This window comes from Macrobrachium rosenbergii, chromosome 52 (genome assembly GCF_040412425.1).
Source record: "Macrobrachium rosenbergii isolate ZJJX-2024 chromosome 52, ASM4041242v1, whole genome shotgun sequence".
In the NCBI taxonomy this organism is placed as follows: Eukaryota; Metazoa; Arthropoda; class Malacostraca; order Decapoda; family Palaemonidae; genus Macrobrachium; species Macrobrachium rosenbergii.
The window spans coordinates 16,386,801-16,401,527 of NC_089792.1; the positions used below are offsets into that span (position 1 = coordinate 16,386,801).

The window sequence follows — 14,727 nt, forward strand, 5'->3', positions numbered from 1 at the left end:
ATACAGATAGTTTTCATAATGGACAAGAGTCAACCTCTATATACCTATTAACAGTATGTAAAATCAGCATATAACCCTACAGTATATCATTATTTGGCTTGGTACAATAACAAGATGAGAGGCCCACTCACTGCAGTTGACTGGTTCCAATACCCCATTTCCTACCATACTATTTAGTATTTAGTTTCTCAGTAACTATTTCCTTCAAGGCATAAGGAACTGCTCTGGGTTAAACAATTTTGCACTCATATTTTCCTTCAACTTAATTTCTGCTTTTACATCCCAGAAACTTCCTAGTTCATCTCTAAAATCCTTTTCATTTTTAGCTTGAATATTATCTAATTCTAACCTACAAGAACTTGAAACCTGTTTAATTGACTTAGAAACATTAACCCAATCAAGTGGAATTACAGTTAACTAGTCCCGACCAAATGAAGATACATTGTTAGAATTAATAACAATAACTGGCAAAGTACCACAATAGCTGCCATACTATACGGAACTTGAAATTCTGCTTCTCTAACAACTACAGCATTGCCACTGGTGAAGGTAGTCAAGGTAGTCTCACATGGCCGAATCTTGATACCGGAAAGTCTCTTTAGTTCATTTGCAGAGAGAATAGAAACTGCTGCTCCAGTATCCAACTCCATGCAGATTTTGGCATCATTAATAACAGGGTACAGTATAAACTAACTGTTGGTGGAGACACCCAATTTATACAAGCAACTTGTAGGACACCCACATCCAAATCAGCTGCATCCTCAAGGCTGAAATCTGTTGCCGTCAACTGATCAACATCCTCGACACAGTTATCTGGAACAACATTTACCTTCCTTTCTTGGTGTCCCATTCCATCTGAAGAACTGCATCAGGTTGATCCTGTGTGTCCTATATGACCACATGAAAGGCACTTCAAATGTCTAAACTTACAGTCATTAGGCTTGTGAGAACCTTTTTTGCATCGCCAACACTTAGTTTTGGCCTTATATACAGTACATTGTGAGTCTCAGCAATTCCCTGCTACATATTCCTCGAGCAGAGTTCAGCCATCTTCATACTGCATGCAATACCAACTGCTGTCTTAAAATTCAAATCATTTTCAGCCAACAATTTAACTCTGATTTTCTCTGAAGAGATCCCAACAACAACCTGGTCACAAAGCACTTCTTCCAAGTAACTGCCAAATTCACAATTCTTGGGTTCTTTCTTTGGCTCAGCAACATAAGCAGCTAAATTTTCTCCTCAAGTAAGGGGGCTTTAAAAGGTATCTCGGATTCTACCCTTAATCAAGTGGAGAAGCAACCATGGCCTTGATCAGAAGCAGAGGTTTCTGTATTGCTCCGGGTGCTGCTTTAGAGGAATTTTCAGCACCCGTACCCTTATAGACATCAAAGTTTCTCTGCTTTCTTAAATAAAATGAGTTTTTTACTGCCTACTTTCAGGGGTATAGTTCCTTGCTTTCCTCACTCCTGCATCATGAGCACCTGGATCTGGCCAAGGATCAGCACCTTAAGGCGTTCAGAACTGTTGAGATGGAAGCCCCTCAACTCGCTATCAATCTCCCTCTGGAATTTAGATGTATTTCTAAAATTTATCTGTAGATCCTTTCAAAACTCTGAAATGAGTTCCACTGAAGTACTGACTATGAAATACTCCTTTTGTTAGCACTATTGGCAGTCAAAAGAGTAAGTTTATTGCAATCATTCTCCTTAAGGCTGTTGTAAAGGGAATGTTATGTTATCTTTTTTCCCCCAGAACTGAGGATGAGTTCAAGGATAAGTTTTTCCGAGAACTGTAAGAATTCCAAATTTAAGCTCCTTGATTGGGAAAGAAGTGGAAACAATTCCCAGGAAGAGGCAAAGTTCACCTTCTGCTTTGTGGTGTTAGAATACCTAGAAGGTAGAATGTCCTTGTCAAAGGCTAAGCCTGGAAGAAGCAAAGTTAATCTTTTGTTTTGTGGTTTTAAAAATCTAGAATGTTTTTGTCAAAGAAAAAAATGTTTTTTGTAATGTATTTGATAGGCTAGCACATGAGAAACAAACTCCTACATTGTCCCTTTATTGAAGGTAAACAATCATAATGTAGGAGCAATTGTGACTTCACTTCATTTTATGACAATATGTTGCTTGGAGGACGTGATCTATGTGGTGCAGAGAAGTGCAATTCAGTTTTGCTGCTCACTACCTTAATTATGCAGACTCACCTTTGAAAACTTTTAAAGCCCATAGTCTGCTACTAGTAGTAAGTAAAAGTCTTTTCCTGAACTGAAGAGAGAGCAATCTTTAGGTCGTTGTTTTAAATCCCAGGTTTGGATATTATGGGGAGCATGAAGGCACATATATTGTATATGGTCATACCTGTTTATTATACAGGTATTTAATTTTAGTTGACTGTTTTTAGGCACAGGGGTCCCCACACACTACTTCTGGCTGAATTGAAGAAGTTTTCTCAGCAAGGTTGCTCCTTGCTGCACACATATGTGAGCCTTACTCCCTGAATGGAATCCAACTTCTGGCAACACTAAGATCCACAAAGGATTTCGGATCAGGTAAGAATGTTTTGGGTTTCATGCAAGAAACCTTTAGCTCAGTTGACCGAGTGGATTTTGTCTAGCTGCACTACCCACTATCCTCTTCTTAATGTAGGAATCAGCTACCTTTAACAGTAGGAAAGATTCATCCCAAATAATGTAAATTTTCATAATAAAATTTATTATTTGAATACTTACCCCTACTGTTAAAGTAGACCCCATCCAGCCTCCCCACAACTTCCTGGGGTGTCAAGGAGAATTCCGAAAAGAGCTTAAACGTTCAAAACACACCTGGTGTACTAGACATTCATCTAGGGTCAGCCATTCGATAATCTTTTGTTTGAACGCCGACTTGCCTATCGGCGCAGAGATATAAGCTATCTTTAACAGTAGTTCAGTACTATCTAAATAATACATTTTATCCCTTAAACGCCGACTGGACGAATCATACGTCGACTAAAATTGTCTGTTGGGTGCCAAGTGGACGTACCGTCACGTCGACTACAAAAATTTCAACCTTCGGTCAATTTTGACTCGACCAAAATGGTCGAAAACGCAATTGTAAGCTAAAACTCTTACATTCTAGTAATAGTCAATCATTTACCTTCATTTTGCAACAAATTGAAGTCTCTAGCACAATATTTCGATTTACGGTGAATTTTCGAAAAACTTTTTCCTTACGCCCACACGGTAACTCGGCGAAAATTTGAAATTCTTTCATCACTTTGCCATAATGTTTTGCACGGTTTATATTAATCTACATAAAGTTTTATATATGGAAATGTGTGCAATTTCATGTAGAATACAACAGAAAATAACTCATGGTTGTAGCTTTTATCAGTTTTGAAATATTTCCATATAAATCATGATGTGCTAAAATTTCAACCTTCGGGTCAACTTTAACTTGACTGAAATGATCGAAAAACGCAATTGTAAGCTAAATCTATTACATTTTAGTAATAGTCAATCATGTACCTTCATTTTGCAACAAACGGGAAGTCTAGCACAATATTTTGATTTATGGTGAATTTAAAAAAAAATTTTTCCTTACGTCTGTGCTGGTAACTCAGCCAACATCTCGAAATTCTTTCGTCACTTTTGTCGTAATGTTTGCACCGCTTTTATATTAGTCGTTACATAAAGTTTTATATATGAAATGTGTGCAATTTCATGTAGAATACAACAGAAAATAACTCATGGTTGTATCTTTTATCAGTTTTGAAATATTTTCATATAAATCATGATCAGTGCCCAAATTTCAACCTTTGGTCAACTGTAACTCGACCAAAATGATCGAAAAACGCAATTGTAAGCTAAAACTCTTACATTCTAGTAATATACAATCATGTACCTTCATTTTGCAACAAACTGGAAGTCTCTAGCACAATATTTTGATTTATGGTGAATTTTTGAAAAAACTTTTTCCTTACGTCCATACAGTAACTCTGCTAACATCTCAGAAATTCTTTCGTCACTTTGTCGTAATGTTTGCACCGTTTTATTTTAGTCGTTACATAAAGTTTTATATATGGAAATGTGTGCAATTTCATGTAGAATACAACAAAAAATAACTCATGGTTGTAGCTTTTATCAGTTTTGAAATATTTTCATATAAATCACGATAAATAGAAAAAATTCGACTTCGGTCAACTTTAACTCGACCAAATGGTCGAAAACTGCAATTGTAAGCTAAAACACTTACAGTCTAGTAATATTCAATCAATTACCTTCATTTTGCAACAAAACAGGAAGTCTCTAGCACAATATTTCGATTTATGGTGAATTTTTGAAAAAAATTTTTTTACGCTCTGTGCGTTACTTAATTCATGCATCATTTTGTGATAATATTTTCTCTGTGTTGCTTAGATCGTTTTACAATTTGTTATATACCAAAATCATTGCAATTTAGTGTACAATACAAAGAAAATAAAATAACTCATTAGTTTTAACCGTTTTGCTCACAGCGCGATTTGTATACAATTATATATGAAATTTTTTTGCGCCTGTCATATATTTCAATATTTATATATGATAATGATATTTTTTTCATTTCTGATGGTTGCATACTAAACTTCAGGCAAAAAAAAAAAAGGAGCCAAAATGAACTCTTAATCTTAAAACTAAGCGTGCTGTGATTTTTTGAAAAACTTTTTTCCGCTTCGCGCTAACTCCCAACGCCGCCGCATACGACAGACACTTTTGTAAATAGAGGCTCACGTTAGAGGGTTATTATGAAAGTGTACATATTCCTCCTCCATATGCACTGATGACTTCAAGTATTTCTGGTATTCCCCCACTAACCCTACTTTCTAAACTTTTTAGAATATCTAACACTTCCTATCTTTTTGTATCTGACCCCAGCTCATTTCTTCATCCTTCTTCTCTTCTCTGAGCTTGTTTTTGCATTAGTCATACTGACTTTCATAACTAGACTGGGTACCCCTTCTCACCAAAAAAGAATACAATCTACATTAATTTTTATTTTAGCAGAGATGGTCACATAAAATTCCTATTAATCCCCTTCAAACACTACAACACATCAACCTGATTTCCATCTACTCCGATCTGACACATAACTGACAATATTAGTTCAAGCAACCATTCAGCAAACTATCCAATCATCTTTAATCATTTACATATGGTCTAGGCTAAAAATTATTCAAAATTTACACATTTTACAAATTCTGTATTACATTCTTTATTAGCCCTGGTATTCCCTGTACATTTCTACAGTGAAGCAAGGATCTTCACAGTGCAATAAATTTCAAGACTTTCCTTTCTACAGGAATAGCATTCTCTTGAATGAGCAGATCTCTCTTTCGAATGGAAAGTTAGATATACTGAGAGGATGTAATTTTCATTAACGAAGATTGCACCAATGATACATAAACTCACCTGCCAAACTACATCAGCTTTTGGTTGTCATAGTGTCTCTACAACCAACTGATCACCAGTTTTAATAGTGGGGCCTTCATTGGGTGTCTTCCTTTTAGCACGCTTCAACTTTCGCTTCTTCATCATCTTTGTCATTAACGCTGGCCCTTTTTTACTTCGTTTACCTGTTATCAAAATAAAACCAAATTTTTATATATTAAATATCATCAATGAAATTTAGATCAGACCTCTGAATTAATCACATAACTCACGTAATTTTACAGTACTAGTTTATTTTAATAAGTAAATTAATACACTTTATAGAGTAAAATAATACATATTCTTTACATACTTTTCATAACTATGGTAATAACTTCACAGATTTTTTATAAATGTTGAAAAAAAACTATAATTTAAAACAGATTCTTGTGATTTTACACTTTACAGTATTCTATAAAAGTAAAATATGCAATTTAAGAGTTGAATTGTTAGCTCTCAGGCAAAACTTAACTTCCACCTCTAAGAGTTCTTTCACTTCAGCAATGTGCTCAACATGTAATTCCACTTCTATTTCCCATAATTTCTCACAATGGTGTTGATTGCATTCATAGCACTTCTTCTAAAAGAATGTCAAACAGTCAACCAAAATATGATTTACAACCAAAAAGTAATTCTCTCTCATATTCTCGTTCTTACACCAGCACAAAATATTTACCACCATATTCACAAAAAGACAAATTGATCACTGATGCACATTATTTAAAATAATTGGCTACTTGGATACAAAACCAAGGAAACCAAAAGACTGCCTAAGTAGACAAAATATTCTAATCACTTTGGCTTCCTTTAATTCCTATACTCAACCTGATGCAGTACTTCAGATGGAATGGGACACCAAGAAAGGGAGGTAAATGTTGTTCCAGATAACTGTGTCGAGGATGTTGATTAGTTGATGCAACAGATTTCAGCCTTGAGGATGCAGCTGATTTGGATGTAGGGGTCCTACAAAGTTGCTTGTATAAATTGGTGTCTCTACCACAGTTAGTTTATACTGTACCCTGTTATTAATGATGCCAAAATCTGTATGGAGTTGGATACTGGAGCAGCAGTTCCTATTCTCTGCAAATGAACTAAAAAGACACTTCCCGGTATCAAGATTCGGCCATGTGAGACTACCTTGACTACCTTCACCAGTGGCAATGCTGTAGTTGTTAGAGAAGCAGAAGTTCAAGTTCAGTATAGTATGGCAGGTATGGTGGTACTTTGCCAATCATTGCTATTAATTCTAATAATGTATTTTCATTTGGTCGTGACTAGTTAACTGTAATTCCACTTGATTGGGTTAATGTTTCTAAGTCAATGAAACAGGTTTCAAATTCTTGTAGTTTAGAATTAGATCATATTCAAGCTAAAAATGAAAAGGTTTTTAGAGATGAACTAGGAAGTTTCTGAGATGTAAAAGCAGAAATTAAGTTGAAGGAAAATATGAGTGCAAATTGTTTAACCCAGAGCAATTCCTTTATGCCTGAAGGAAATAGTTACCCAGAAACTAAATACTAAATAGTATGGTAGGAAATGGGGTATTGGAACCAGTCAACTGCAGTGAGTGGGCCTCTCATCTTGTTATTGTACCAAACCAAATAATGATATACTGTAAGGTTATACTGTATGCTGATTTTAGTTACTGTTAATAGGTATATAGAGGTTGACTCTTGTTCATTACCAGAAAACTATCTGATATATTTGCTAGTTTAAATGGAGGGACTATTTTTTCAAAATTGAATCTTTCAAGAGCTTATGAGCAATTGGAAGTATGTGAAAGTAGTAGATATCTATTAACAATAAATACATACAGTATTTGGGATTATTCCATTTTAAACATCTGCCATATGGAGTGGCATCATTTGTTGCTATTTTTCAGGTGGAAATGGAAAAATTACAGAGTGGTATTCCAGGTAGAGTGGTCTATTTGGATCTTATTTTGATTTGTGGTCGCACTTCTGCTGAGCATTTTGAAAAACTCAGAATGGTAATAGAGATTGAAAGAAAGGGGCTTTAGACTGAAAAAAGATAAGTGTTTGTTTTTTGAAGGAGAGCGTTAGCTATTTGGGAAATATCGTGAGCTGGGATGGATTAAAAACTTGTCCTGATAAGATTACTAAAATCTTAAATCTAAAACAACCTAAAAATGTAACAGAACTTAAGTCCTTTTTAGGATTAATAAATTATTATGGTTGATTTATAAAGAACCTTTCGACTATAGTAAGTCTCTTAAATAAGCTTCTTAGAGCTAATGAGATATGGTTGTGGACAGCAGAGTGTGAAAATAAATTCATTTAAGAATCTTGTCAATTTTAGCTGATGCCCCTGTTGGCTCATTATGATGTAAAAACCCCCGTAAAATTAGAATGTGATGCTTCATCAGTTGGCATAGGGACTATATTATAACACATATTCCTAATCGGGAGGAGGTCCATAGCTTATGCAGCACAATCTCTCAGTGCATCAGGGAGAATCATTCTCAAATGGAGAAGGAGGCCCTTTCACTTTTATGGTGTCAAATATTTTTCCCAGCACAGTATTTGGTATGGTATGAAATTTACCTTGGTTACTGATCATAAACCTTTGTTGGTGAAACTTAGTCCTAAGGTTGGGCTCCCACCTCTAGCAGCTGCTAGGTTGCAATGTTATGCCATTATTTTATCAGCATACACTTATGAAATGGAGTTTTGGATATCACAAAGGTATGCAAGTGCAGATGCTTTGTCTAGACTGCAATAACTCGGAGACGTTGGATGTCAAGGATGAGTCTTCAGTATTCAGTATTGAGCAACTAGATGAAATCCCTGTCAACTCTTGAGACATATGCTCTGCAACGAGAACCAACCCTATTTTATCTAAGGTTTATGAATACGTATGTCTGGTTGGCCTCACTTCATTGAGGAAGAGTTGAAGCCATTCAGGAGTAAAGAATTGGAATTAACTGTTGAAGATGGTTGTGCACTGTAAGGCTGAAGAGCAGTGGTGTCTTGGCATAACACAAAGCAGTTTTAAGAGAATTACATTCTGGACACCAAGGTATTATTGCCTGGAGTAGACAAAAATCATTGAGAGCTTGGTGCTGGGCTGCACAGCTTGTCAGTGTGTTAGAGGTAAACCTTGTCCTACTCCTCTTCATCCATGGGAGTGGCCTGGTGGTCCTTGGCAAAGAACTCATCTGGATTTTGCAGGTCCATTTTTGGGATATTTTTATCTTATTATTGATGGTTATTCAAATGGATGGAGGTAGAGGTCATTTGTTCTGCGAGTAGTATAAACATAATTAGCACTTGAAGAGAAAAGTTTGCTTCCTATGGCATTCCTGATATAATAGTTTCGGATAACAGGACTGCCTTTACTTCATCAGATTTTTCCATTTTACCAAGGCTAATGGGATATGTCATATTTTTTCTGCACCATATAAACCATCAACTAATGGAGGCCAAGGAGGAGAAAAACTTTTCAACAGAATCTTGAAAAATGTAAGGAATGAGAAGCTAAATTAAAGCTTGTCAGTTTTTAATGAAATGTTGCATTGCACCACATGCAACAACTGGTCATATCTAACTGAGCTTGTTTTAAAACCCATATCAAAACAAGATTAGATCTGTGCCTGATAAAGAAGCTGAAATGAGAAGAAAACATGACACACTGATTTCGGTTACCAACTGTAAAATTAAGAACCTGAAATGTACGTCATTGGTTTCAGGCATTAAGTTTTGCTCAGGGGTCACCTAAGTGGGAGAATAGCATTACTGTATTATCAGACAGACTGGTCCAGTTTCATACACAGTAAGGGTTGGAGAAAAGGTGTGGCGTCGATGTATCGACCAGCTTGTTGACATTCCTGAATTTCAGTGTTCTGACAGTTCCATAACAAATGACACTTGCTTAAGCTCAGAGGAAATATGTGAACAAATTTCTGAAGATTATTGTTTAGATAAATATTCTCCACTGGGGTTGAGTAAAACAAGTTCTAATAGTATATCTGAGGGAGGAAGTGAGCCATTGCCTTTGACTGTGGATAAAAAAAGCAATCCTTTATCCAAACAATGTTTGTGCAAGGTGATTTTAACTTTTCTTACAAAGACAGTCAAGTAATTTTAGTTACCGTCTTTAAAATGATACAGAGAATCCCATTTATGAAAATATTAGAAAATTTGAATAAACTTTTTATTCATATCATTGTCAGCAACAACACAGAGAAAATTCAAAGCCATATAATTCAATTTATCCTTCATATTTGTTTGCTGACCATGACTAGAGATCAGAAAGCGTGGAACTAGGGGATGGAGGAATTGCTGTAATGAACCCATAGTACTGCCTGAAATTTACCTTATAATAAGCATTGCAGTCTGCAGCCCCTCCCCCCTCTCATAATCAAGGAGTATTGTAGAAGTTAAATTTATTTACCTTAAGTAAATTTACCAAAAGCAAAAGGTAAAATTCAGATCCCACAAATAAAATTTGGTTGTAAATAATGAAATCAGTAATGTACTCATTAATAAAGTATGAAAAACTGAAGGATGGGGCTTAGATATTACAAAGTATTCATGGAAAGTGTTCGTGAAGTAAATACAGTACTTACCTAACTTGCATTTACAGATTCCTTGAATTCTAAAGTTACCACTGAAAGATATTTATCATTACAGTAAACCCCCGTTTGGAGTATCACACCATGACTCAAGGTTATTCGTGGAAGTACTCAGGACACCTCTCTATAAATTATCTGTGGGAAACCTCACCTACTATTGGATTTTCCCGTAAAGCAATATTCTGTATTTTCATATTATTTTCGTGACTGAATACTGTACTGTACGTACATACTGCATACATTTTACGATAAAATAATGATTAATAGTAATAATTTTCAAATAGTAATGTTAAGTTTAATAATAGATTAAATAATAACATTAAATAAAAATAATAATTCTCTCTCTATCTCTCTCTCTCTCTCTCTCTCTTACTGAGATAGAGAATTTTCCATGCATGTGTAATATGTATGTTTATTTGTTTTATATGATAAATAAATGATTTACTAATATTCAAATATTAATATTAATGTAAACAGCCAAAATACCAATTCACTAAAGAAAATATAGTGAATTAGTAAGATTTTAGTTCAATCCTGAAACTTTTTTCTGTATCTGACCTAGGGGAGGGACAGAAGACGTAACTATCATCATAAAAAAAAAGGGGTTAGTACCCAAAAGATACTCTCTATCTCTCTCATCTACTAATCTAGATTTACGTATCATCTCTTGTCTCTCTCTCTCTCTCTCTCTCCTCTCTCTCTGAGATAGATTCTTCATGCAATGTAACATATATATTTATTTGTTTTGTATATCAGAAGTTTTATAGATAAACGTGACGTTACTTTGTTATTAATTTTTTAATTTTTCCATGCTATAATTAGAACTTTTTTCAATTGCATAGTAAATTATTAAAATTTAAACAAATGCATATCAATTCCCAGTCTTTTCTTGGAGCTTCAGGAGCAAGGTGTAATCTAACACTGTTAATTATCTTGACATATTGACATAGGCCAAGGGAGGTAATGTTGCCTACAGATGGTCAAAGATACTGAAAAATCTTCTCTCTCTCTCTTCTTTCATAAATCACTGATATCTCTCTCTCTCTCTCACCAAAGGATACTCAGAATGTCCATCTGGATAGACATTAATAGATAGATAGAAAGGAGAGCTCTCTCTTTCCAAGATATTCTCTCTGTCTGTTGTTATTGGCTGGAAGGGTTAAAACACTATTTTTACCTCTCTCTGTTTAAGATGACTCTCTCTGATAATCTGTCTCACCCCAATATACTCAGAATGTGAGAGATGGTTAGATGGACTAGACAGAAAAGGAGAGGTTTCTGATAGAAAACATATCTCTCTCTCTCTCTCTCTCTCTCTCTCTCTCTCTCTATTTTTCTCTCTCTCTCTCTTCACTAATCTCTGTATTTCTCATATAATTTTTGCCAATAAATGGTTGTAATGTGAAACTGGTTAAAACACTCAGGTATAAATTTTCCTCTCTCTCTTTTTCTTGAAAGTTTAAACTATCAAAATCTGTTCTCTCTGGCTTTGGCTGAGGGTTTTACAAGTACAGTACATATTTTATATTTTTAAGAGTAAAATATTTAAGATGACTTGGAAATTATATTACCATATCATTTCAAAGATTAATACAGTAATAGGATAATAGTTTAAGGTATATTTGATGTAGGATGATAGTTTAAGGTATACATTTGTTATTTGAACTTTCAAGATAGGCAATTATAAGCATTTTTAGAGGGGTGTTAACCATTTTCAGATTTTAACTATTTGCAGAGGGTTGTAGTCGCATCCCCCCAACAAATGGGGTTTACTGTATATGTATCTGACAATGATCATGCTATTCATGTGAAAGAATAGCAAATCAAATGTCCAATAATTTGACTGCATCGCTTCTGGTTATTATCTGAATCTTTACCAGTTTTTAGAGAATCATTAGTTAGAATAATAACTTCAGCTTGAACTTGAAAGCCCAAAAGTATTAAACTTATTTTTGGTGAAAACAGTACCAGGCCAACCTCAACATATAAGAGGAATTGAAATGGAATATGAGTTTAGGCCAAAGGCCAATTGCTGGGACCCCATGAGGCCATTCAAGCAGCTGAAAAGAAAAACTGAGAGTAAAGGAGGTCTTAAAGGTGTAACTAGGAGGAAAACCTTGCAGCTGGTATGATACAATTGTTAGGAGAGAGGATGGAAAGTAAGATGGAAAAGATAGCTAAGAATGGAGTACAGTAAAAGGAATGAAATGGGTTGCAGCTAGGGGAAGATAAGGATGCTAAAAGAATCTTAAGTAGTAATGTCTATAGTGCCTGCATGAGGTGCACTGGCCTACTACATAGATAGGAGGACCCAAGATCAAAAACAAGGCCTGAAAGGATTGATCTGGGCATATTTACTAAACCTACTGATAGGCTGCCCATAGTCAAATCAACTATTTGTGGGTACCTGCCAGGAGAGTGGAGGAGGGAGAGAGATAAAAAGAAAAGAAGAGACAAGAGAGGATTTGGCATATGGAACTTGAAACACTTATTTTATCGATTCAAAACAGGAGGCCCTGACAAAGTCACGCGTCATAATTACACTGGTGAGAAGAAGACCTCTGATCTTAAGGCTATCATTTTTCTGCCATCAATATCACCAGATGGACTAGTTGGGTTCTTTAACACAGGTTCTCTAAGATCCTTGGGGTTGCAAAGCCCTTTTGCTTAAGTGAGTCCCCTTTGTTGCAAAAATCCTCTGTTTTTTCACTAGTATAGATTATTAATTTAGCATAAAAACATCCAAGAAAATCTGTTGTAATTACTTGGGTTTGGGTCTTGAGTTAACTCAAGCTTCTCATAGATGACAGCAAACTTAGGCATTAGAAAAGCTAGATGATCATCTCATCTTTGAGTAGAGAAATGGTACTGTAGCTCAGAATAGTTTCTGTTTATTCAACATTATGAAGTTTTCAAGATTATTATTTTCTTCAGACTTAAAGGACCTCAAATTATGGATATAATAGATCTCTCTTCTTCTGCCAGTTGACCTGGTCCATGACCTGACTGACAAGCTGAAACAGATACAGGGACAGCAGCTGAATGATTTAGACAGCAATACTGTGTCATACTGTCAATACTTCACTTCTCATTAAGACAAAACAGATTGATTTTTTGGTTTCTAATAGTTTTCCCAACCCTTACAGGCTGGACTAAATATGCATTAATAATTTAAGACTGTGCAAACCTAAGGTTAGCAGTTAAAAAAACACATCAGAAGAAAGAGGGAGGTATACAGATGCACTTGGTATGAGAAAAAGTTCTAAAATTTTCTTTTGAAAGTAAATATTTTAAAAAGATGAATTAACAAATTAATAAAATAAGTGAAATAAAATGTAAGTTAACCCTTAAACGCCCAGCCTCTATTTTCAAAAACGTCTCCTGTATGTTGGCGCGTGAGTTAGCATTAACGAGCGGAAAAAAAGTTTTTTAAAAATCACAGCACGCTTGGTTTTAAGATTAAGGTTCATCTTTGTCCTTTTTGTCATTGCCTGAAGTTTTAGTATGCAACCATCAGAAATGAAAAAATATCATTGCTCATATATAAATATTGAATATATGACAGGAAAAAAAACTCTTATATAATTAGTATACAAATCGCGCTGTAAAACGATTAAAGCTAATGAGTTAATTTTTTAGTTGCATTGTACACTAAATTACGATGATTTTGGTATATAACAAATTGTAAAACGATCAAAGCAATTTGAGAAAATATTATCACAAAATGATGCATGAATTCAACGCACGGACGTAAAAATGTTTTTCAAAAAATTCACCATAAAGTGAAATATTGTGCTACTAGAGACTTCCCGTTTGTTGAAAAAATGAAGAATTGATTGAATATTAGAGACTGTAAGTGTTTTAGCTTACAAATTGCAGTTTTCGACCATTTGGTCGAGTTAAGAGATTGACCGAAGTAGAATATTTTCTATTTATCGTGATTTATAAAAATATTTCAAAACTGATAAAAGCTTCACAACCATGAGTTATTTTCTGTTATTATTGTATTTTGTGAAATTGCATACATTTTCATATATAAAACTTTATGTAACGACTAATATAAAACGATTGCAAATATTACGACAACAGATTTAAAGAATTTCTGAGATGTTGGCTTAGTTACCGCTCAGACGTAAGGAAAACGTTTTTAAAAAATTCACTATAAATGAAATATTAAAGCAGAGACTTCCAATTTATTGCAAAATGAAGTTAAATGATTGAATTTTACTAGAATGTAGAGTTTTTCCAGCTTACAATTGCGTTTTTACCATTTCGGTCGAAGTTAAAGTTGACGAAGGTTGAAATTTTACAGTTATCGATTTATGTGAAAATATTTCAAAAAACTGACAAAAGCTACAACCATCGCTATCTTCTGTTGTATTCTACATGAAATTGCGCACATTTTCTATATAAAAGTTTATGTAACGACTAATGTAAAACGATGCAAACATTACGACAACATGACGAAAGAATTTCTGAGATGTTCGGCCGAGCACACAGGCAGACGTAAGTGAAAAAAGTTTTTTTTTTCAGAAATTCTATAAATCAGGAGTGTTAGAGACTTCCAGTTTGCTGCAAATGAAGGTACATGATTGAATATTACTAGAATATAAGAGTTTTAAACATAATTGCGTTTTACCATTTCGTCAGTTAAAGTTGACCTAAGCTTTTAAATTTTGGCAAAGTTATC

The 14,727-nt window shown here is 34.7% G+C and overlaps 1 pseudogene; it reads right to left on the reverse strand.

Annotated features, from left to right (window-relative positions):
* The window catches only part of LOC136833858 ((E3-independent) E2 ubiquitin-conjugating enzyme UBE2O-like), a 189,212-nt pseudogene that overhangs the window by 69,339 nt on the left and 105,146 nt on the right, over window positions 1-14,727 (reverse strand).